Source organism: Saimiri boliviensis, chromosome 17, assembly GCF_048565385.1.
Source record: "Saimiri boliviensis isolate mSaiBol1 chromosome 17, mSaiBol1.pri, whole genome shotgun sequence".
Taxonomy (NCBI): Eukaryota; Metazoa; Chordata; class Mammalia; order Primates; family Cebidae; genus Saimiri; species Saimiri boliviensis.
Window position 1 is genome coordinate 41,966,143 of NC_133465.1, and position 23,039 is coordinate 41,989,181.

Sequence of the window (23,039 nt, forward strand, 5' to 3'; positions counted from 1 at the left end):
ATCTGTGATGTGTCAGGCACATATCAACTTAATCATCACAGCCCTGCCTTCAAGGAGCTTCCAGTCTAGTGGTATTACAGACATGCAAACACACAAGAACCATATAGTAAAAGAGTGATTTTTGATGGTTGGTATACACAAGCTGCAATCTACATGGGGACAGGAGCCAGAAGTTAGGGAATACTTGGGCTCTTGGAGCCAGAAAGAACTCTTCATCCTGACTGCTCATTTTTAACGCAGGGTAAGTCATTTACAGGGGACCTGGTTGCTCCCTGATCCACCTGGGAAGTTGAAGGGGGTGCTGCATTAGCTCACTGCATTAACCCCATGAACCAGAGCTTCAGAGTGAGTGCAGATAGGGGCAGAGGCTGGGGACAGGGGAGAATGCATGTCCTACATAGACCTTAGTTTCCGCATCTGTAAAGTGGGAAAAATAATCACACCTACCTCATGGGGTTGTGAGAATTAAATGATGGTGCATGGAGACTGCTTGATACCGTGAGTGACACCTTGTAAGTGCTCAGAAAACAGGGAAGGCTTTACAGAGGAGCTAGAACTTGAGCCGGACTTGAAGGCCAAATAGGAACTTGTGGGATAAACCAACAGGAGGAAGCTCTTCTGAGAACAGAAAAAAAAAAAAAAAAAAAAAAAAACACCCAGCACGTGCGAGGCACAGGCGTAAGACATGAACTTTTTGGCGAATTGCAATGAGATTCAGGAAGCTGAAGCCTAATGTGGCCAAGAAGCAGGAGAGGTGCTTGGAGAGTAGGCAGAGGCTGGATCGCCAAGGACCTTTTATGTCATTCCAAAGATGCTTTTATCCTGAAACCGATAGGGAGCCACTGAAGGCTGTTGAAGAGGGGACTGACTCAACTAGATTTTTATGTTGGAAACAAATGTGTTTTCCAGGTTGGTTCCCAAGAGAGAAGAGGGACTGAGGGAAGGGATCTCATTCCAATCCAACCTGTGAGGGCAGGAGGAGAAGGTGTTTCCTTTTTTTTTTTTTTTGAGACGGAGTCTTGCTCTGTCATCCAGGCTGGAGTGCAGTGGCGCAATCTCAGCTCACTGCAACCTCCGCCTCCCAGGTTCAAGCGATTCTCCTGCCTCAGCCTCCTGAGTAGCTGGAATTACAGGAGCACACCACCACACCACCACACCTGGCTAATTTTTGTATTTTTAGTAGAGACAGGGTTTCACCATGTTGGCGGGGCTGCTCTCCAACTCCTGGCCTCAGGTGATCTGTCCGCCTCAGCCTCTCAAGGTGTTTTCAAAGTCCCCGACTGTGAACCCAGAGATGATCTCTGGAGGAAGGGGCTTTAGGAGGATCATAGCAAGTCAAAGGAAAAGATACAAATACCTATTAGCCATCTGAGGAAACTGAGGCCTAGAGAATGTCATGCAGTAGTGACAGAGGCAGGACCAGATCCCAAATGTCCTGACTCCCAGCCCAGTGCTTGCTCTAAAGTATCCCGACAGCCACGGTAGCTGGATGAATTGCCAAACTGAAGATGGAAGACTTAATACAGAACAGGCAGCCTCCCACATTGACTCTTTGGAGGGACAGTGAAGAGAGACTGGGTTCTTGTCCAGTGTTTCTGGGGACCTGGTTGCTCCCTGATCCACCTGGGGAGAGAGGGCGGGTGCCGCAGTAGCCCATTACATTATCCCGTGAAGCAGAGCTGCAGAGTCAATGCAAGGCAGGGGCAGAGACTGGGGGCGGGAGAGGATGCAGATGTTATCACGTTCTACCTGTACCTTAGGCCTGGCCGAACCTAAGCTGTCCTCAGTGCCTCAGAACTGAACCCATGACAACACAATAGACTAAAAAGAAACCGGGCATTGGCCACTTTAAAGCCTTCGTGCCGAGTCTCCCCATTCAGTGGCAATGCCCCAGCGAAGCAGTAGGCTGACCTCACGTGACTTTTGGGAGTGAACGCTGAGACCGTCAACCCTATCAATGAGGATTTAAAAAAACAACAACAAAGTACCACCTGACAAGTTCAAATTATTTATCGATTCCTGAAAAGGAAAATGCAAGGAAGCTGGCCAAAGCCACGGAGTGCCAGTTGAATAAATGATCGGGAGTCTTCTTGGATGGGCTGCGGTTCTGTTTGCAGCACTTAGCATCCTCCGCCTTGGAGGACAGTTCCCGGTGGGTGCTCAGCCTACCCGCTTCAACTGCAAGCTCACTGAAGACAGATACCCCAGTTCAGCACGGTGCCCGGCTGGCAGGAGGGCTCTTTTTCTCTTTTGCAGACTGTTGATGCAGCCTCCTAAGTGCCCTCTCTGCCTCCCGTCTTGGCTCCTCCAGTCTACAGTCTTCCTAAGACACTGATCAGATCCTCTGACTCTGCTGAACCGCCTTCAGGGACTCTCCATAGTTACAGCAGTGACTCCCCCACTGTGCCTGGGGCACATCAGTCCCAAGAGATGCTCCTGAAGAAACAGCTTGGAGCCAAAATAAATTTAGAAAATGCTCTTTAGTGTAGCTCCCAGGCCTTAGAGATTCACATTCCACGTGAACATAATAAGGGTTCTGAGGAGTCCTGCGAGGTCAGCATGCAGCCAGTTTAGTGTATTTGAGGCGGCTTTCCCAAACTTTTTCCGTCACACGTGATCTTTTTGCAAGCAATGTCTACAAACAGCACAAGACATGGTCCCACATACCTGAAGTTCAGTCGGGGAGAAGGGCAGCGATGTTGTGCTGCCTCCCTGCCCAAGGGAACATGGTCTGCGGGAGCGCTCAGGCGGCCGCGCTGGCTCAGGGTGCAAAGGGAAGGTGCCGGCTGTGTGCAGACGTGACAAGAGACTCGTGGGTCAGAGAGTCCATCAGCAGCTCTCCTCTCTGCATTCAGTCTCTTCATCTGGACACGGATGTCCTGGGCACGTGTGTGTTTCTGGACCTGGCATATCCCAAGTGACTCTTGGCCTCCTATTGAACCCAGCAGCCTCCTGCTGCAGAGTCACTGAGATGCTGTGCAATTATGAGATACCCTCCCACCGCAAAAGAACATTCCGGCTTGTCCAGGGGATGGTCACAGAGGCCAGTGCTCCACCGGATCCCCTTGCGTGGTAGGAAAAGCACGAGCACTGGAGGTGGAGTCCCGGGTTCCCATCCTGATCCATCACTGACTAGGTGCCGTGGGCCTTGGGTGAGTCACTCAGTCTGAGCCTGTTTCCTCATCTGTAAATGGGGAAACAATAGCTGCCTTCAGGGTTGTTGAGCCAGTGTGGTTTGTTGCCCTGTGGTATCAGCCTTACCACCTCCAAAGTTCTAGAAGATCCCCTAAGGTGGGATTAAGTTTCCTCATTCATTCACTCCGTGCAAATACTTGCCAGGCAGCTTCCCCATGCTAGGAACTGGGGAAACGGTGCTGAGGAGAAACAGGCTGTGTCTGTGCCTGTGTGGTGCCTACATTCCGGTAGGGATTAGGTAATTGGTTCATGTATTCAATACTGAGCAGCCACTGTGGGCCAGGCATTGCGCTGGGCTCCGGCCTTCTGGATGTTTCATACAGAGTTTACAAAGTGTTTACAAAGCATTTTGCCATCAGGGGTTAGTTTGCTCTTCAGACAGTCTGTTAAGGTAGGAGGTAGAGATTGCCACCCCATTTGGTAGACAGGGAACTAGAGGTTCGGGAAGACTAAGAGAGACATTGAACCTCTCTTCTCTCGACAGGCACTCAGAAAGGCCCACTCTGGGCCAGGTGCTGTGTGCACAGTGAGAGGCAAATGTCCCGTCCGACTGTGCGCGCGGCGCTGACAGCCGTTCGCTTGCCTGTCTGGTGCTGTGATCCCTATTCCTCTCTGAGGCAATACCCTCCCCCAGCCAAGTCCTCAGCCGTGGACTGCCTCACAACAGGGAGCACACAAGTTGATTCCTCGAATTCCACACCCTCAGCTGTCCCCCTTTGCAGAAATCCTTCCACACCTAAGGCCAAGGCTGGTCCCTGCCCCCTACCAGGAGTCTCCTTTGGGGTGGAGCAATACTCAGGGAAGACCAAGATGGCTCAATCTCTCCCCAAATGCCAACATGTGAACCAAGCCAAGTGGGTGCTCCCAGCCAAGTGGGTGCTCCCTATGGGGGCCACTCTGGGCCTTGGCCAGGGAGGAGCAGGTGGGAGCACAGGGAGCTGAGCATGCAGATCTTCCGAAGTGGATGGAGTTATAAACTGGAGCGGGAGAGGAGGAGAGGGTGATGAGGGGGCTGAATGATGAGCCCGCCATCATTTGACTAAAGGCCTGGAAACTGACAGCAAGGTGGGATCCTGGAAGGAGATGCTGAACTGGGGGTGGGTTGGGGTGGGGGGTGTCAATATCACTCAACACTCAACTCACTGTCAGCTTAAATGAGCAAACTCCAGCTGAGCCAAAGAAGACTGACAAATCCAGCATTCCCCAAACCCATCTGAGTATCTCCTTCTCCTCTACTTCTTCCTTCTCCTCTAGGAAGCCCCTCAGGCCCTCTCCACCCCCCACAGGCATGTTCCCGTGTGTCCGGCCAGCTCCGGTGCCTACACCCTGCATCCCGGCCCCTCCATCTCCCTGTGTTCCGGGCACGCTCTGTATCCTCCATCAAACAGGGGCTCCAGGAGGTGGGCTATAAGAGATGGCGGTTTTTGGCCGGGCGCGGTGGCTCAAGCCTGTAATCCCAGCACTTTGGGAGGCTGAGGCGGGTGGATCACGAGGTCAAGAGATCGAGACCATCCTGGTCAACATGGTGAAACCCCGTCTCTACTAAAATTACAAAAAATTAGCTGGGCATGGTGGCGCGTGCCTGTAATCCCAGCTACTCAGGAGGCTGAGGCAGGAGAATTGCCTGAGCCCAGGAGGCGGAGGTTGCGGTGAGCCGAGATCGCGCCATTGCACTCCAGCCTGGGTAACAAGAGCGAAACTCCGTCTCAAAAAAAAAAAAAAAAAAAAAAAAAAAGAGATGGCGGTTTTTGAAGAGCATCACCTTTGCAGGTACAGAGAACGGAATGTCCTTTGAAGCTCCTCCATCTGGACTCTCCGAATTCCCAGGCCACTGCCAGCTCCACCAGATCCTAAACTGTTGGGTGAGGTGTTTACAGCCTTCCTCCTGTGCTCCAGGCACGTGGCCCTCCACCTGGATCCTGTCTCCTCTTTCATCCCCTGCCCCGGGTTCCTCCAAACCTGTTGGCAGCAGTCTCGCCTAAATCACACTCACTGCGGTTTCCAGTACAAGATTTTATCTTCGGATTCTTTAGGGGCATGGGGAGCCTGAAGGATGTGGGGTCGAACCAAGCTCCAACTACCTGCCTGGGAGAGCAAGCCACCCTCCTCTCGCAGCTCATAGCCATGCCTGCCTGAGAAGTTTTGTCTCGTTAATTCATTTATTGCCAGGAGAAAGCCGAGCTGTTTCTTTCCTCTTTACAGGTGAGAAACGCTGCAGGCAGGAATCCAGCCGTCATTCTTGACACCACCCTTATCGAATCCCCTGCCAACTGCTAGTTCCAGCCAGCATCAGCTCTCTCCTGGACCACTGCCACCGCCTCCTAACTGGATTCCCACCTCCGCTCTCATTACCCCTGACCTGCTGCCAACTTGAGATGGTCATGTCACCCCCTCCACACCCAACACAACTCCAAAGTTCAAAGAGGCTGCCTCTGTTCTTGGATCAAGGGTTTAAACGTGACCTAGAAGGCCGCGAGTCATCAGTCTCTGTTCACCTCGCACTCCACTCTCTGCACTCCGGCCTCGTCTGACTTCTCCCAGCACTTTGTACATGCTCCCTCCGGCCACAGGATCTTTGCACATATGGTTTCCTCTGCCTGGGCTGGTCTTCCATCCCCTCAGGTTTCAGCTCAGACATCACCTCGTTGGGGAAGCCCCCAGCTTCCCTGGCTGGTGAGATCTCCCGTACATACTCTTAGGGCATCATGTTCTTTGCCCTGACTTACAGCTGTCATCTTGACTGCATTTGGGTGGCTTTTTGATTGATGTCTGCTCCCCACTAAATTGCAGGCTCCATGAGGACAAGAGCCAAATCTTCTTTGTTTTCTCTGTATCCTCAGCCTAGCCTGGTGCCTGGCCCATAGTAGGTGCTCAATAAATAGTTGTTTGAGTAAGGGCTAAATGAGTGAGCAAAGCCTTAACCAAGCCAGCCAGAACCAGGCGCTCAGAGCCTTCAGCTCCCTGGGGTGGGAAAATGGTTATTTACCAAGCCAGGACCAAGCGCTCGGAGCCTGCAGCTGCCCAGGGTGGGCGGATGGTTAAGTCCCCGAGCCTAGCTGGGGAAGCCACAGTTTGTGCCCATGCTGTCGCTGTGTTCTTTGGGTTTGGGGAGCCCAGTGCTTGCTACCTCTTTACTTTTGAAATGGTCCTCCCTAGGCACATCCCAGAGAAGAGAAGTGGGAGGCTTCCGTCCCTTGCTTACATGCTTACAGGATGGGGGGAAGGTGCCTCTGGTGAGAAGGAGAAGGATGAAAAGGAAGGAAAGGGAAGACTGAAGTGTCCATGAAAAACTCAGGAGAAAGCCTCATGGGAGGCAGGGTATTGGCTGTTTGGGGAGGCACCTCCGGAAAGTCACACCCCCTCCCTTAGCCCTTGAGTGGCCCCAGGGAGGCATCACCATCTCCCTTTTTAGCATCCCTCCCAGGGGAAGGAAGAGAGAAAGAAAAGGACATCTACTGTCCGGGCAGAGCCAGTCAGCCTCCTCTGAGCAATCCTGGAGGGCTTCCTGGAGGAGATGAACTTTATAGAAGTCACAGGCTACCTGGGAGGGAGATAGTCCAGGCAGAGAATCACAGGGAGAGAGGATCACATTCCAGGGTAGCTGGGAAGCAGGAGACAGCAAGATAAGGAAAGGCTGTGTGACCAGAGTGGAGCGGGTGTTGCAAGAGAGGCAGGAATCACCCTGTGGCATTAACAGGGCTGGTTGTGACCCTCTCTGCTCAGAACCCTCCAGAGGCTCTCATCCCTCTCAGAAAAACCACAGACCTTCCTCCCTGCTCTCCTCGCCTACGCCCCCCACCGCTGCTCCCACTGCTGAGGCCATGCTGGCCTCCTCTCCACTCCACAGCACATCGAGTGCTCCTTAGGCGGTTCCCTCTGCCTGGAACCACCTTCCCTACCCAGCTGCCCTCTCATTCTCTCCCTCCTCAAAGCTCTGCTCCAGTCTCACCTTCTGACGCTGACATGTAAATCTGCACCCCTTCCCTAGCCACATTCTTGGCCCTCCTGACTTCCTCTGCCTTGTTTTTCCCCCCTCTTCACGGAGCTTACAACTTTCTAACACCCTCCATGATGTATTTACCCTCTCCCACAAGAGAGCAAGCTCCACAGGGCAAGAATAGTGGTTTGCTGTTTTGCTGACGTGCCAGCACAAGAGACAGTGCCTGGCACATAGTAGGTGTTCAATAAACATTGGTTCAGTAACTAACCAATGAGGGGAAAGTGGGGTGGGAGCCTGGGAATGGAGCGGAAAATCATGTTTCCAGGCTCCTTGGTCACTGGGAGAAAGGAGGCCCAGAGCGGGTGGGCATCTCCCAGGTAGCCGCCAAACATACCAGGAACAGAATCGTGTCACCCCCTGTTATGTCTGTCCCAGCTCTCCCTCCTCCCCACCTTGAGAGTCCTCCCTGGGTGACGGTGCTCCTAGCATCTGGTATCCATCAGTCCCTTCCAGAAGTCCCTGTGAAACAAAGCGGGGTGGCTAAAGCGATCCCAGATTGGGGGCAGGAGGGAGTCTGCAGGCAAGCTGCCCCTGTCGCGGACCTATCCCTCCCCGCACCCCCCTGCCCAGCTCTCCCCAGAGCTACCAGCCCGCAGGTTTCCACCCCCAACACCCAACCACACACAACGCCCGGCTCCGGATTTGAGGGATGAGGAGGGGAGCTGGCAGCGGGGAAAGACGACATGCAAATGGGACCTGACAGGGGCCGGGCACCTCGGGCAAAGAATGTAAATAAAAATCAGTAAATATTTAGGGGAAATGGAGCGGGAAGTGGGAGAGGGAGGGAGGAGGGGACGTGCTGGATTTCCGACAACATCTGGAGGGCAGTCCTCCCTCCCACCTCCCCCCCATGCCCCATTCCACCCCATACGGGGGCTTGCAGTTGAGAGAGGGTGGTGACTCTTGAGGGGGAGGTAAGTGTCTGCACTGGGCTGTCTGGATGCATGGGGGTGGGCACAACTTTGACGGTCCAGGGCCTCACCCACCCCAGATGGAGTGCTTCCCTCTGGGCCATTCATGTCTTCCCTTCCAAAGGCTCCGCTGTGAGCCAGGAAGCGGGGATTCCGGGATGAAAATACAAGGTCCCTCTCCTCGAGGAGCTTCTAAGAGAAAGGAGAGCCTTAAGGAAGTCCCACATAAGGAGGGCGCTGACAGAAGTCAGCTTAGGGAGCTATGAACTGAGGCCAGGGGGAGTGACATAAAGTAGAGGTCAGGGAGGACTTCCTGGAGGAGGAGGAGGATTATGAAAGTACAGAGAGACATGGATGAGAGAAGGATGTGTATGTAGTGGGAGGTGAAGTTCATTTTCAGGGAGAGGTAGGCGTATAGAACCACGACGGGCAAGGTGATATAGGAGGAGGGAGCAGGGGGGCAAAGAGAGTTGAAGCTTAGTTACCCCCAGAAGAAAATCAAAACTAAGAGCTCAAATGGGGATGGGGAAAGGGGCTTGAGGAGGTCTCTGCCCCCAACCGCACCATCCCTACCACCTCAGCCAAAGTAGCTACACCTCCATCTGCTTTCCTGCTCAGACTTCCAGGAAGATTTTATTTGAAGGGTCTCCGGACTTTTGAAAAGAAAAATGGAAAACTCCTGCCGTCTCAGGAAATAAAAGAAAAGCTTCTCCCAAAACAGAGGCCAAAGCTGGAAAAACGGAAGAGCGGAAAGCAAAGCCTCTCGACCTCCAGCCTCAGAGCAGTGAGCCTTCACGTCCCCACCCCGAGGTTAGACTGCACGAGGGACTTCCTCACAGGTATTTCAAGCCTTTCTCTTGCCATCCAAACTGGGTCAGGCCTGGCTCACTGGCTGGCCTGCCCACCCCGTGCTGAGCCGCCTTGGGCAAGGGTGCAGGGGCTCCAAAGAGGGTCCCTGGACTGGAGTGTCATCCTCCGCCTCCTGCTCCCAGTCTGGGGAACAATTGGCGTTTTGTCCCACAGAGGATGCCCGAAGGGTGAGGTCACTCCCGACATGGCTCTCTTTGTCCCAGAGCCAAGGAGACACCAAGGCTGAGTCTAGGCAGCCTCCCCTGATCCTCTGTCCCCAGACTCCTGAGCACTGCCCCCCACCCCCTCACTGTCCCCATGTCAGGCTTTTCCAGGGCCCCAGGAAGGAACACTTGAAGGAAGGGGGCTGGTGTGGCAGGCCCTGGTGGAGGAGGAGAGGGCCCGAGTTGGGTTTGGAGGAGGACAGGGAGCTGGCCCAGTCGCCGGTTCCGTGGGTGATCCTTCCTCACCAGGAGCTCCAGGCACTCCTGCGGCTCGCCCTACAAAAATCGTTCCAGGCCGGGCACAGTGGCACATGCCTGTAATCCCCGCACTTTGGGAGGCCGAGGTGGAAGGATCACTTGAGCCTGAGAGACCAAGGCTGCCGTGAGCCTCGGTCACCGGCCAGGGAGCCAGGAGGATGCCGGGAGCAAGGCCAGCACCACTGCGCTGCAGCCTGGGTGACAGAGCGAGACCTTGTCTCAAAAAACAACAACACAAAGGTTCTAAACCCAAAAGGGAGAAAAAAAACCAAGCCGAACCAAAGGGGTCTGAGCCCCGAGGCCCCACTGCTCGCATCAGCTTTAGACCCAGAGGCCCCTGGGCGAGGGGGAATGTGCAGATGAACTGGGAGGTCCCAGAATCTCCTGCTCCCACTGCCCAGGGGCCCCTGAGAGAGGGAGGGTTCAGGGCCCAGAGGGCAGGACAGTGGGGGCGGGAGAAGGCGAGGAGAGGTGTCTGTGGCCTGGAGGAGCCGGCTGCATCATCAGGACCGGCCGAAGACAGACCACAGAGTCGGGCCATCGGCAGGGGCGGCCTAAAAAAGGAGATGTCACTCTGGTGCCGTGAGCACTAGCCCGGGAAGCAGCGGCTCCGAGTTCTAGACCCGGCTCTGCCTCCGGCTCACGGAGGAGCCCGGCCTGGTTTCCTCTCCTTGTGCCTCAGTTTCCCCCCTCTGTGCAGTGAGAGAGCCTTCCGGAGGCCCGGTTCTAGTAGCCTGGACTAAGATGCTGCGGGCAGCAGGGTGCTGGAGTGCAGAGCGGGGCTCAGGATGAGGGGACGCTGTGGCCGCCTGCTGGGACAAGGTGGGACCTGGCAGCACAGGAGGGGCTACCCTGAGGGCTGCAGCTCTCGGAGCAGCTGCCTACGCGGAGAGACGGAGCTACGGCAGGAGCCAGCCACGACTAGAAACTGGCAAGGGAGGACAGCAGTGCCACTGGTGGGGTGTGCAGCTGTCCCGAGGCCCCCAAGGTTGGGGGTGTGGAGGGGCAGATCCACCCCCAGGGCTAAGTGGGCGGCCGGAGAGGCCAAGAGGATGCTGGGAGCAAGGGCCAGTGACAGGACACGGCGCAGCGTGACCAGGTCAGCCTCTAAATGTGCGTTCTCAGACTTTCAGAGCTTCTGTCCCAACACCCTGCCTCCTCCCCTCCCGCCCATTCATTCTGGACCAGGCCCCAGACCCCATCTTGGTGGAATGTTTTGTGAGCTGAGAATAGCCATTGCCAGGGTCAAGGAAGGGAGGGTCGCCAGGGACTAATTGCCCTAAATAAATGAGCAATTAAGGCTCTTACAGGAAGAATCCAGACCCCCCTCCACCCACCACCCTGAAAGATCACCATGGCAACAGCTACTGGCTCCACCCCAGGAAAAGATGAACCACTTGGTTGGCCCACGTGGCTGTCATCGGACAGTGGAGGGGGGAGAGGGCGTGGCTTCAGTCAGGGGAAGCAGGAAGGGCAGGGGTGACTGGGTGACTTTCTGGCTAAGGTCTCTGGGCGACTTCTCCCAGTCAGACTGTGGGGAAGAGGGGAAGAGGATGGGGCACCCTCCGTGCCAGCGTCCTCCGTTCCCTGCAGCCGGCAGGACTGAGCCCCTGTGTCAGGGGCCGGGGGTGGGCTGAGTTGCCAGGAGAAGTAGACCCTGCCAGGTCCCCATCTCCTCTCCGCACCCCTCCCCCCGCCACGCTTCCTGTAATGGCGTCTCCAATGGGGAGGCCATTAGTCCTGCTTAGGGCAGCACCTAAGTACTGTGGCTGATAAATATAACATGAGCCCATCGATTAGAACCCTCCCAGTCCTGCAGCGGCCGGCTTCCTAATGGCTCCCCTCCCCTCGGCACGCTGACTCCCCACCTCTCACCCCCCACCTCAGGCTGATTTTCTGCTTTAGGCTGTGAGGCGAACGTGAGCAGAGCAGAAGTGAGGTGACAGAGGCAACACCCAGAGCCCGGTCAGAGGGGCCGCTGCTTGGAGACAGGCTGGACCGGCCTGGGCCCTGAGGTGGCCTGGAGACTTCTCCGACGGTTAGGGGCAGCTAGGGGAGGAGCGGCCCCTTATTCCCGGGGCCCTGGCCCTGAGGTCGGACATGGAGCGAGGAAGACAAGGGGTCCCTGCTTTACGAGAGGGGCAAGACACAGCTCCTGCCTTGGGGTTCCCCTGGGAACTCAGAGAAACCTGCAGCGATGCCAGCTCTGGCCCTGTCGCCACCCCCTCTTCCCGCATCTCCCCGCCCAGCCCCCGCTGCACCTGTCCCAGCCCAGCCGATGACATTTCACCCATCTCCAGGGCATCCATACCTCCCCATCAGATCGGGGTCTGAGGGCAGGGGCAGTGCCTCCTGCCTCAGCTCAGGGCCTCTGAGGGGTAGGGACTGTCTTCTCCAGGTGCAGGCTCTCGAAGTCATGAGCCTTTTCCTCCAAACCACCAAACCCGGGCTGAGGATGGCATGATGGGGTGGGGTCTGCCGCCCCGCCCCCGAGACCGATTGGGCCTTCAGACTTGTTAACCTTCGGTGCTGGTGGGAACCGAGAGAGCAGACTGAGACAGCCCGGCCACACCTCCCTGCAGCCTCCGACCCCTCAAGTCTCTGGCCTGTGCTAGGAGACATCTGGAAGGGCCTCGGCAGGAGGTGCAGGAACAGCTCCTGCCTGGGCGCCAGAGGGGGCTTGCTGGGTGGGTGGGTGGGGGCCCAGACCTGCGAGGGGGCCTGTGGTTTTGCAGAGCTGTGTCTCTGGGTGGAGGCTGCCCACAGAATCCTCTAACAGGAAGGCTGAGCCAGGCTGGCTGCAGCCAGGAAGTTAATCCTTAATGTGCCTCTGGCCTTGCTGCTGCGAAAACTCACCACTTAAACACTCAGCAGGCCGGGAGGGGACCAGCCACGGAGCCTGCCTTCCTGAGGGTGGGTTTGATGCCACAGTGTGCTGTGTGCCAGGGATGCTGGGTGTCTGTAGGTGAGACTGTGTGTGCTCCTGGGGTACCTGTCTGCCTGAGTAACATTGTATGAGAGGGGTGGGTGTGCAAGAGGCCGAGGGGGAGGCTGGCCTCGTCTCTGCTGTGTTCCCCTGCCTCCACCCATGCCTCTCTGAAGAGATGCTCTTTTGTGGGTTAGGAGTTCGGACACTATTCTCACACACATGTCTAGCTGCAGCTGTAGGGATGGTTATGAGGTTGCAAGAACTTCCTCATGTGCACTGGGTGGGAGACTAGGACGAGCAACACTGAGGGACGGGAAGGGGCATTACCACGTGCTCCTCAGAGGGGCAGAACCGGCCGGGCGCAGTGGCTCACGCCTGTAATCCTAGAGCTTTGGGAGGCCGAGGTAGGTGGATCACCTGAGGTCAGGAGTTCAAGACCAGCCTGGCCATCATGTTGAAACCCCATCTTTAGAAAAAAAAAGAGAGAGAGAGAGAAGCAGAACCAACAGAAGACAGAGAGAAAGAGAGAGAGGAAGGAAAGAGGGAGGAAGGGAAGGAGGGAGGGAAGGAAAAGGTGGGAAGAGTGAGAGAAGGAGGGAAGGAGCAAAGGAGGGAAGGAAGGAAGAGTGAGAGAAGGAGGGAAGGAAGGAAAGAAGGAAAGAGGGAGGGAGGAAGGAGGGAGGGAGGGAAGGAGGGAAAAGGAAGAAAGAGTGAGGGAAGGAGCAAAGGAGGGAAGGAAGGAAGGAAACAGATATTGACACACACGTACACATAATAAAGACATTTATTCTAAGAAATTGGCTCATGTGATTATGAAGGCTGAGAATTCCCACGATCTGCCGTCTACAAACTGGAGGCCCAAGAAGGTTGGTGGCATAGTTCCAGTCCAAGACCAAAGGCCTGAACCAGAAGGCCTGGTGGCAGAGGTTCCAGCTAGAGGACAGGAGGATCAGTGTCCTAGTTCAAGCACTCGGGTAAGAGTGCTTGTCTGTTTGCTTCATCTGGGCCTCTGCTGGACTGCATGGGGCCCACCACCCTGGGTAGGGCAGTCTGCTCTAGTCAGTCCACAGACATGACACAAATGTCAATGTCACCCAGAAACACCCCCACGGATATATCAAGAATAATGTTTAACCAAATATCTGGGCACTCCGTGACCCAGACAAGTTGACACATAAAACAAACCATCACAGGATCTCCCCTTTGAAGAAGTTTCTGGAAGGGGCATTGGCTCTGGGAGAAATGGATAAAAGGATAAGGGATGGGCAGATTCTGCTTACAAGATGTCTTGGCTCAGGCTGCCATACCAAAACACCGACTGGGTGGCTTAAACTACAGAAATTTGGCCAGGTGTGGTGGCTCACGCCTGTAATCCCGGCAGGGAGGCCAAGGCAGGCAGATCTCCTGAGGTCAGGAGTTTGAGACCAGCTTGGGCAACGTAGAGAAACCCTGCTTCTACTAAAAATACAAAAAACCACCAGGCATGGTGGCACATGCCTGTAATCTCAGCTACTCGGGAGCCTGAGGCAGGAGAATCTCGAACCCAGGAAGTGGATGTTGCAGTGAGCCGAGATCACGCCACTACACTCCAGCCTGGGCAACAGAGTGCTACTTCATCTCAAAAAAAACAGAAACAGATTTTCTCACAATTCTGGAAGTTGGAAGTCCGAGACCAAGGTTCCGGCCCGCTCAGTGTCTGGAGAGGGCTCCCTTCCTGGCTGCCATCTTGCTATGTCTCCTGAGACCACAGTGTCCACAAGGTCCTTCCTTGGTGCATGTGTTAGAGGCGGAAGGACGCAGGGAGAAGGGGGACATGGAGGCAAGAGGGCCCAGGGTGCTGGGCGAGCACGTGCTAGTGTCTTTTCCTCTTATAACCACTAATCCTGTGGCATCAGGGTCCTGCCCTAACGACCTCATGTAACTTTAATTACCTCCTTAAAGGCCCTGTCTCCAAATACAGCCCCACTGCGGGTTAGGGCTTTAACATACATTTCAAGGGGACATAGTTCAGCACTAGGTGAGGAATCGCTCTCCCTTTTCCCCCCACATTGCACCCTCATTTTAAAAGATGAGCTTGTTCAGATTTCCCATTCCAACTGGCCAAGCAAACTACCTCCTGCCTCCTCCCCACCTCCTCACCACGTCTCCCTTCTTCCCCAGCCTCTCTCTGCATTCTGAGGCTGGGGCGGGGGCAATCAAGAGGCTTCAATAGCCTGAATTCAGCCCCCAGCCCGGGCTATATTTAGCCTAGTGCCTCAGACACTGGACAAAGCCACTTCCAAGAGGCTGGTGGGGACAGAGTTGAGAGGAGGCTGCCCTTCCTGCCCCTTTCCCTTCCTGATATGGATACCCCTTGGTTGCCCTTCTGGGGTTACCAGGAATGCCGTTCACAGGGCATGGGCTGGGACTCTGTGCATCGTATTCTATTTCTAGATCATGCGCTGGGAAGGGCGTTCAGAGCCCCCTGCCCCAGCCTGAACAGGCACATTCTGTAGCAGTTTCCTCTCATGTCCATGCAGCATGCAGCAGAGTCACTTGGGAGCTTTTAAAGCTGTGGATGCCCAGGCCCCACCCCTAAAGATTCTGATTCAATTGGTCTGAGGCGAGGCCCTAGCATCCTTCTTTTTCTTTTGAAAACTTCCCCCAGGTGACTTGAATGCACTGCCAGGATGGCAGACCATGGTTCTAGATCCTTACCGCTCAAAGTGTGGTTCCCGGATCGGAGGCATCGCAGTGCGGAGGGGAGGGGAGGGGAGGGCCTGGCTTGTTGGAAATGCACATGCCTAGGCCCCACCCCGGCCTTGCTGAATCAGAATGTGCCTTTTAACTAGGTCCCCAGGGGATTCCAGGGCAGGCTGATGTTTGAGAATCACTGCTCTAGAGCCTCCCGCCATCACAGGCGGGACTCTGAATCTGTGTCTCCAAAGGTTTTGGTCGGTGGAACAGTGAAGGGGCCCTGGTGCTCACCCTGCCTGTCCCCACTTTCTTCTGAGGACAAGATTCTGGTTTCTTGGGATTTCTATCCTGTGGGGGATGGCTGGGTCCCCTTCTCCCAGGCCCAGATGGAGCCAATCTAAATTCTCAAGTTCTGGTTAGCAGAGAGTGTCTTATATGTAATCCACACTTGGCCTTTACTCAAAACCCTTCCTGTCTGGAAGACAAAATGCAGAGTCCTTGGAATAGCATGGAGGCCCCACCCAGGTACAGAGCCTAACTCCTGCTGCTGTCCCCACCCAACACCCAACACTAGAGCCAGACCTAGCACTTCCTGGCTGCCGGAACCCACACTGCTCCCTTAAGGATGCCTCCTTCACATTACAGCAGTTCGCACTCCTTGTTCACTTAGCTGAAATGGCTTTATCTTTTCTTTCTTTTTTTTTTTTTTTTTTTTTTTCTTTGAGACGGAGTCTTGCCCTGTCACCCTCACCCGGGCTGGAGGGCAATGGCGCACTCTTGGCTCAATGCAACCTCCCGCCTCCTGGGTTCAAGCGATTCTCCTGCCTCAGCCTCCAAAGTAGCTGGGATTTCAAGTGTGTTGTCACCACACCCAGCTAATGTTTTGTATCTTTAGTAGAGACGGAGTCTCACCAAGTTGGCCAGGCTGGTCTTGAACTCCTGACCTCATGATCTGCCCGCTTCAGCCTCCCAAAATGCTGAGATTACAGGTGTGAGTCACCGTGCCTGGCCCCTTTGTTTTTGTTTGCGTGTTTTTTTGAGACAGTCTCACGGTGTTGCCCAGGCTGGAGTGCAGTGGAGCAATCTTGGCCAATCTTGGTTCACTGCAATCTCCAACTACCAGGTTCAAGCAGTTCTCCTGCCTCAGTCTCCCAAGCAGCTGGGACTACAGGCACCTGCCACCATGCCGGCTAATTTTTGTTTATTTAGTAGAGACGGGGGTTTCACTATGTTGCCCAGGCTGGTCTCGAACTCCTGACCTTGTGATCTGCCTGCCTCAGCCTCCCAAAGTGCTGGGATTACAGGCGTAAGCCACTGCACCAGGCCAGCCTTATCTCTTCTTTTCCTATCTGTTTGATAGGCTCCTATTTATCCTTCAAGTCTCAGATAAGTTCACCTCCTCCGGGAAGCCCTCCTTAGTCCTTCAGGCAAAGTGTTCCCATGGCTGTTTGTACAGGCCCCACTCCCAGCAACTATTTCATTGGGTCTGTCTATCTCTGTCTCTTCCACCAATCTCTTCAATCAGAGAGGCAGTCCCATTCATCTGTGTAACTCTAGTACCTTAGCCCAGCACCTGGACAGGAATAGAGGTAATAACAATAATAATAGCTAACATTCATTGAGTGTTCATTCTGTACTAGGCACCACGCGAACCACTTCCTATGTATTATAACATGTATTCTTACGGCAGTCCTACAAGATAATTTTTTTTTTTTTTTTGAGACGGAGTTTCGCTCTTGTTACCCAGGCTGGAGTGCAATGGCGCGATCTCCGCTCACCGCAACCTCCGCCTCCTGGGTTCGGGCAATTCTCCTGCCTCAGCCTCCTGAGTAGCTGGGATTACAGGCACGCGCCACCATGCCCAGCTAATTTTTTGTATTTTTAGTAGAGACGGGGTTTCACCATGTTGACCAGGATGGTCTCGATCTCTCGACCTCGTGATCCACCCGCCTCGGCCTCCCAAAGTGCTGGGATTACAGGCTTGAGCCACCGTGCCCGGCCAAAGATAATTTATTATCCTCCTTTTATTGATAAGAAGTCTGAGGCTCAGAGGAGCGCAGCAACGTGCCTGAGGTCACACAGGATATCATGGCAGAACTGGGATTTGAACTCAGGCTGTCAGGCTCCAGAGCTCATGTTCTTTATACTCTATGGCCACTCAACAGAGCTGCTGAGATGGATGAGGGATTAATGAATGAACAACTTAACGACCGGTAGGCAGGAATTTCCTCGTCACCTCTTCATCAATACGTTCTTCTTCCCCGTTGCCAGTGTCCTCGTTCTTCCTTGTTACCTTCATCAGCAAGAATCCTTTGTAGGAATCAAGCAAGGACTTGGTCCTGGCTCCGTCGACCTGTTGCAGGGATCAGGATTCTGTTCCCTGGTTTTTGCTTTTGGTGAAATGAATCTTGGGGTTGAGACTGCTTGGGTTCAAATCCTGGTCCTACCACTAACTACCTGAACAACCTTGAGGTGGGTTACTTCGCCTCTTCCAGCCATTGAGTAAGGGACTTCGCCACTCTAAGCTTCTGTTTCCTATCCTGGGAACAGTAATGGTACTTACCTCTTAGCACAAGGATTCAATGAGATCACGTACGTAAAGGTCTGGCCCCCAGCAAAAGCTCAGTTGGTATTAGCCTACTCTTCTCCGTGGCCTGATAAGAGTGCTACTGTGGGGAAGGTGGACTGCCTGGTTCAGGCTTTTCTCTTCATTCTGCCGGAAGGGCCGGGATAGCCACATCCAGGACACCAGTCTCGATGAGGGAGATGGTTGTCACGTGGTGCTGGAATCCCTTTACTCAGCAGTGCTTCTCCCTGTAAATCCTGGAAGGCCTCCTGAAGGGAAGAGGACAATTCTGAGATCGCTGGAGATATTGTCGAAGAGATGGCTCGGAGGGCTGAGGACTGAGGGCGCAGGGAAGGAGGCAAGGGTCCCTGAGCCTGCAACCACCGCACACTCCAACAGACGCTCTCCCCTGGCTGGCCGCCTGCCCGCCTCTCCACTCACCCAGCAGCACTGTGGCTGCTGTGTTGAAACCTGGAGGAGACCCCTCATACCATCTAAGCCTCATGCCTTCCTTCTTGGCCCTGGGACAGACCCTCGTTGGCGCCATCCCCCGTGTGGGCACCGAAAGGACAGAAGGCAGGAAGAGGGGACCTTTGTCCAAGCCCCAGTGGCAGTGGCTCCTCGGGTCAGGGCTGGGCCAAGGGGCCAGTGCACAGCCTCCTCCCTTCCTCCTTCTCTGCCCCATGAGGAATGTCTTCACCAGCGTGGCGGTCGGCTCCGCTTCACAGAGGGGGCTGTGTCCTGCCATCCCAGCTCCTCTGAAGTCCGCATTGTCGGGCCGGGGGCACTGGGGCAGGCAGGGGCCACACATCTCAAAGGCCTGAATGTTCTCAGAGGTGGGAAGGCTGAGACGCCTCCAAGAAGGATTGGGCCCTGGGACACCTGGCTCTTCTCTGTCTCTCTGTGCCAAGCCCTGGCTGGCCACAGAGAAGGATTCCCAGGAAGTGGGACAGTTATGGGGATCCTCTGCATCTGCCTGCGTTGGGTAAAGTTGTTCTTGAGTCTGGTAGATAGCCAGAGAAGCGGGGAAGAAAACATATGATTGGCCGGGTGCGGTGGCTCACACCTGTAATCCCAGCACTTTGGGAGGCCAAGGCAGGCGGATCACCTGAGGTCGGGAGTTTGAGGCCAGCCTGACCAACATGGAGAAACCCTGTCTCTACTAAAAATACAAAGCTAGTTGGGTGTGGTGGTATGTGCCTGTAATCCCAGATACTCAGGAGGCTGAGGCAGGAGAATCGCTTGAACCCTAGTGGTAGAGGTTGCGGTGAGCCGAGATCGTACCACTGCACTCCAGCCTGGGTGACAGAGACTCCATCCCAAAAACAACAAAAAACAAAAACTATATGATTAAAATAATATAGGCTATTTTTGTAAAGTGCTGCTGAAGACCTGGCATGGTACCATGGATTTCAAAACCGTCACGACCCACCTTGAAACGGCATGATAATTGTCATCCTCCGGATATTGCAGACGGGAAGATGGGACACAAGGTCATTGGGTAAGTTGCCCACAGCTACACAGGTGGTAAGGGACAGAGCTTCCAGGTGGAATCCAGGAAGATTCATTGCACGGCCCATGTCTCCAATGTCTGTGCAAACCAGGAATGGCAGAATTCTCATGGGGAATCCAAAGAGAAATAATGCCACTTTGGCTGAGAGCGCGGCTCATGGCTATAATCCCAGTACTTTGGGACACCGAGGTGGGAGGGTGGCTTGAGCCCAGGAATTCAAGACCAGCCTGGGAAACATGGCAAGACCTCAAATCTACAAGAATTTTTAAAAAGAGCCAGGTGTGGTGGTGTGCGCCGTGGTCTCAGCTACTCAGGGAAGCTGAGGCGGGAAGATCCCTTAAGGCCAGGAGGTTGAGGTTGCAGTGAGCCATGTTTGCACCACTGCACTGCAGTGTGTGTGACAGAGCAAGACCCTGTCTCAGAATAATAATAATGCCCATCTTTCCCCCTTCAGCAACCCGTGAGGCACCTGTAAGGACCCCGCAGGTCTCCCGATCACAGCTGAAAATCCTGTGCTCAATCTTCGCCCAGGTTCCCTCCTTAGTGGGGTCTCCAACCCCCGGTTCCTAGATTGTTTTAGTCTGGGGCCTGCTTGGAGGCAAAGGACAATGCCCACCCGCCCCGCACTGCCCACCTGCCTCTTTACTACAGCTCCAACCAGCTTCCACCAAAGCCCGCTTCAGGCTGGGTGGAAAGTGCTCCACATTTTTCTTCGGGGGCACGAGGCCAGCACTGCTGGAGGAAATAAAGGCTCTGAAAGGGAAACACGAGATGTCACTGACGGATTTGGGAAAAGCACCAGGACTTGCTTCATCTAACCACGTGTGGTCCATTTCAAAGTAGCATTCCAGGAGGCCTCCAACACTGGGAAACTCCTGCTCTGGGCCGAGCTTTGAGTTAGCAGCTCAGGCTTCTGGCAATCCCAGACAGAGCTGAAGCTCCCTGATATAATGGGTGACCCTGAGTTTGGGGCTCAGGAGCCACTTGAGACCAGTGTGGCGAACGACAGGAACCTCCTCCAGTAGGGCAGATAAGCGTCTCTCAGAACATAGCCTCGGGGCAGGCACTTACCCTGTGCGCAGTGCCAGGTGAGGTGGCAGTGGGCACGACCCAAAGATGACCGAGGGATTCAGGACACTCGCTGCTCAGTGAGGACAAGACCCATCCCAGAGCAGTCTAGGGCAATGTGGACAACACGTGTGGCCTCCTGCAGGGTGGTCTTCCTGCTGCAGGAGGCTCTGGGAGAGGGCAAAGAGTAGAGAAAGGGCTGCTACCAGGCTCGAAATCAAGTATGCCCAAGAGGCTACCTTCAGCATGTAGAGAGGGGCTTATAAAATCCAGGATGTCTTCCTGTCGGAGGTAGGCTTTGCCCTGGGCTTAAAAGGATAGGTTGGATTTGGACAGAGTTGAAAAGGAAGGGGATTCCAGGTAGAGGGGACAAGCTGGTTGGTACTGTTTTGATTGAAATCAATCAACCAATAAAACGAACCCTAGCTGAGCATAGTTGTCACAGGAGGTTGAGAGGAACTGCAAAGTCACGTTTAAGGTTCCGGCTGAGAAGTGACTTGAGCGCGTCTAACCTCTGCCATTTACTAGCTGTGTGGCCCTGGGCAGGTGACTTAATCTCCCCTAGTCTTGGCTTCCCCATGTGAAAACTGAAGATAATGACAGTGGCTTCCTCCTAGGAAGTTGGTGCTTGGTGACCAGCCCATGGTAAGGGCCCAGCCAGGGTCAGTTCATCTCCTTCAGCGACATCAGTGACATCATCTCCTTAAGAGGCTCCTAAAGAGACCAGGAGAGTTAGTTCTCAGAAAGGGGTCCCAAGCTACTCTATGAGTCATGGGAAACAGGTGAGATGCCACCTGCCGGTCTCGCAACAGGGCTAGTGGGGCGGGTAGGATCCTTGTTGTCCGGTGGAAGTCTATCACTACAGCCTTAGCACACCATCCCCAGGGATGTCTCCGGCTTCCAATCCATCAACAAATCCTGCGGGTTCTTCTAGAACAAGTCTCTCGCCCTTGCCCTCCTCTCTGCCTCCAACCCAAAAGCATCAGCCTCCTGAGGGCTCACCCTGGCCTGATTTCTCCCATCACCAATCCTCATCCTCCCATGGCCTCCAGAATGAACCCCCAAGGCAGGGTAGATCATACCTTTCCTCAGCTCAGAAACCTTCCAGGGTTCCCACTGCCTGGAGAATGAAACCCAGCCCTGCCTACCTTTCCAGCCTCCTTCCCAGACCCTTCAGTCACACCGGGCCAACCACCTCCAGTTCCCTTTGCCTGAAAAGTCCTTTCTCCCTTCTCTGATGGTTAAATCCTAGATGTCCTTCAAGGTCCGGTGCAGACACCTCCTCCCTGGAGTCCTCCCAGACTCCACTCCTCAGCAGCGACTGTAGCTCACTCACGGCTGTCTTTTTCTGTAACTGGGCATGGACTATGCATGAAAACAGGGAGTCCAGTCTGCGACCACCCAGAAGGACTGTCAGAGACCACCCTCGGGGCTGACATTACTGCCGAAGGACGCTGTACCCCATAAACTCCCTGGAAAAGAACAGGGTGGGGCTGCAGAAACCTCTACAGAGCCTGGCACGGATGCCAGCAGCCCGGATAGAGCCCAGGCGGCTGTGTTGGCACCACTCTGCTGCCGGAGATGAGGGTGAGACAAACAGCAATTAGCCAAGCACAGGCTGGGCTCACAAGGCTAATTACCAATTAGACCGGGCCCAGCGATTAGCAGCAAGAGACAGTCAGCAAATAGTCACCGGCGTGGCAAAGCAGAAGGTGGGAGAGGGGTCATCTCTGTTTCTGCCAACAGGTCTGGCCTCCTGGCAGTTAGTGTAGCTCCGTTCTAGGGGAGAGGGTTTCCAGCAATGCAGGGGGCTAGGGAGGGACAGGGACCCTCTTGGGGGACTTGGGCAGGTTTTGCCTTCTCGAGTCCCAGAATTGTCTTCAGAGTGGGGTTCAGAGTGGGGCTCAGAGTGCTTCTGGGTGGTGCTGGGGGATGCTGCCGGGAGTTTTGATGCACTTGGCCAGGTGAGCTCAGCGGAACCTCAGAGCCTCCCTGCCAGACGCCCGTTGGGATGCATTTGTGTCTGGAGCTTTGCCTGGCTGGCTGCAGGGAGGGAGGGAGGGGGGGCCAATAGCTTCCTTCCTCTCATCTTGGCTCAGCACTTCTTCACTGTGTCTCCTCTCTCTCCCTCCCCTCCCCCACCTTCCTCTCTTCCCTCCGCTTTTCTCTTTTTCTCCCTCCCTCCCTCCCTCCCTCCCTCTCACCCCCTCTGTCTCTCCATTCCTCACCTCTCTGGCTTTCTGTCTTTATCTCTGGCTCTCTTTGGGTCTTACTCTCCCACCCTCCCTGAATCCCACGTGGACCCCACAGTCCCTGCTTTCACTTAGGGTGGGGTCTCCTCCACCGAAGGCAGGATTGAGACTGGACAGATACGAGGAGTTCCTGATCATCAGAGCCAGGCCATTCTGGGTGAGCTGTCCCTGGGCTGGGGGAGGGTGAAAGGGGGAATGGGCCTCCTCCCGTTTTGGGATGCTTGTGAGGGAAACACGGATGTGTGAATGATCCTACAAGAAGGCCAGATTGACTGGGACTGGTGGCCCACGCTTGTAATCCCAGCACTTTGGGAGGCCAAGGTGGGTGGATCACCTGAGGTCAAGAGTTCAAGACCAGCCTGGCCAATACAGCGAAACTCTGTCTCTATACAAATACAAAAAATTAGCGGGGCAAGGTGGTGGCACCTATAATCCCAGCTACTTGGGAGGCTGAGGTAGGAGAATTGCTAGAACCCCGGGGCGGGGGAGGTTGCAGTGAACTGAGATTGCGTCACTGCATTCCAGCCTGCGTGACAGAGCAAGACTCCCTCTCAAAAAAAAAAAAAAAAGAAAGAAGAAAAGAAGGCTAGACCACAGG